The 1,727-nt window shown below is 37.7% G+C and overlaps 1 non-coding gene across 1 annotated transcript; it reads right to left on the bottom strand.

Annotated features, from left to right (window-relative positions):
• Positions 1–1,353: 1,353 nt before the first annotated feature.
• On the bottom strand, positions 1,354–1,460 carry LOC141492437 (U6 spliceosomal RNA). The gene has a single exon (XR_012469907.1). It is a non-coding gene; the product is annotated as a U6 spliceosomal RNA (small nuclear RNA).
• Between the last annotated feature and the right edge of the window lie 267 nt (positions 1,461–1,727).

Below are 1,727 nucleotides of genomic sequence, written 5' to 3'. Positions count from 1 at the left end.
AATTTCTTCTCACATTGCTTTCAAGTCTTATATTTATGACCCATGTTACTTTTTGATCCACAGTAGAAAAGCAGGTTTGTTTCAGTGGAATAATAGTTTTTTTCTGTCTTTTTGTTTCTAAAGCATCATTGACAACCGTCAGAAATCATTTTTCAACGAAACATATGCTAAGACATTCTCAAAATATTATATTGAGATCAAATCACATTATTTTCAAACATTTCATATCCCTAGTTCCATCTGAAGAGCATAGGGAATTGGATTATTTTGCTCTTGGTATTCCTCTGGTCTTTAATCACATGACTAAAAACCTTTGAAAATAACAGGAATAAAGGCATGCAATAGAGAGGGAGGAGAGCAGAAATAGCTTATACATATTCTGTAGCCACACAATATGGTCTTTTTCTATTTGGTGAAAATAAAATCTCCTGAACACAAGTGATAATGACTTAAAGATGCTGACAGCATTGCTGGTTCAGTTACCTGCCCCAGGACTGATATGTGAAAGTGAGGGTGAGGAGGAGTATCCTGGGGATTTACAGGATTGACCCTGTACCAAACAAGGGAAGCACCTCAGTGTCCTCAACTGACAAAGGAAAGGTTTTGACTAGATGACCACTGAGGTCTCTCATGCTCCAGACACTGAGATCCAGAGGTCTATTCCCTCCCTCCCTGCCCCATGACTTTATTCATGCTACTTTCAGAAGCATTGAGCTATGGGATTAAGGACCAGAGGAATACTAAGGAGTAAAATAATTCAATTTTAACTTAAGGGTAAGGGAATTAATCTCCATAAGAACATCCAGTATTTCTTTTTTTTTTTAAAAATATAGTTTAATCTGAAAGTTCTAAGCATATTTTTACAAAGATATTTACAATGACTCACAACTACTCTTGTGGAAGACGTAGAGTGCTATTAAATACAATGAACTGTAAGACTTGATTACAATCAGTCCTACCAGACACAAGCCAAAGTGTGTACAGAAAGGGGTGGAAGACAGATGATTATATTCAAACTTTTATATTTCCAAACCGGGGCGGGGGGGGTGTGAAATTTCCCTCTCAGTTTGTGGCCAGCAGATAGGCAACTTCACATCTTGGGGCTGAGCTCCCTCTGCTCCAACCCATCCACAGGAACACATTCGCGAGAAATGTTTCTTTCCAAGATCCTTTTTTGAAAGGATTAGGATTTGGTCACATGGTGCGCTGATAGCCCTTGGTCTGATCTGGTAATGAGCAGCAGCTTGGAGCAAATCAAAGAGGTAGGGAATGAGGTCACCCTTTAAGAAACTACCATCAAGTCCATGGAGACACTCCTGTGGCACTTTAAGCTGGGAAGCTCTTACAAAACTAAAAAATATGGAACGCTTCATGAATTTGCTTGTCATCCATGCACAGGGGCCATGCTAATCTTCTCTGTATCGTTCCAATTTTAGTATATGTGCTGCCGAAGCGAGCACAGAACATCCAGTATTTCTAATGCATATTTTTCATCCACCAAATATGAATAAATCTAATCTCTATCTGAATCACTTTGGTACAAAATCTGCTTGTTGTTATCTTGAAATATGATGGGTGAAATTATAGTTCAATCTAGTATAAAATTAAATGCTAATTTTATTAAAAGAAATACTCTTTTCACATTAGATTCATATATTTTCTGATGCACTTTTCCTCTTCTGTCTTCATCTTTTCAATATGTCTTGCTGTATCTCCATATCCTCTGC

Source organism: Macrotis lagotis, chromosome 6, assembly GCF_037893015.1.
Source record: "Macrotis lagotis isolate mMagLag1 chromosome 6, bilby.v1.9.chrom.fasta, whole genome shotgun sequence".
Taxonomy (NCBI): domain Eukaryota; kingdom Metazoa; phylum Chordata; class Mammalia; order Peramelemorphia; family Peramelidae; genus Macrotis; species Macrotis lagotis.
The sequence above is the reverse complement of the archived record's forward strand: the minus strand, read 5'-3'. Positions and strand labels throughout refer to the sequence as shown.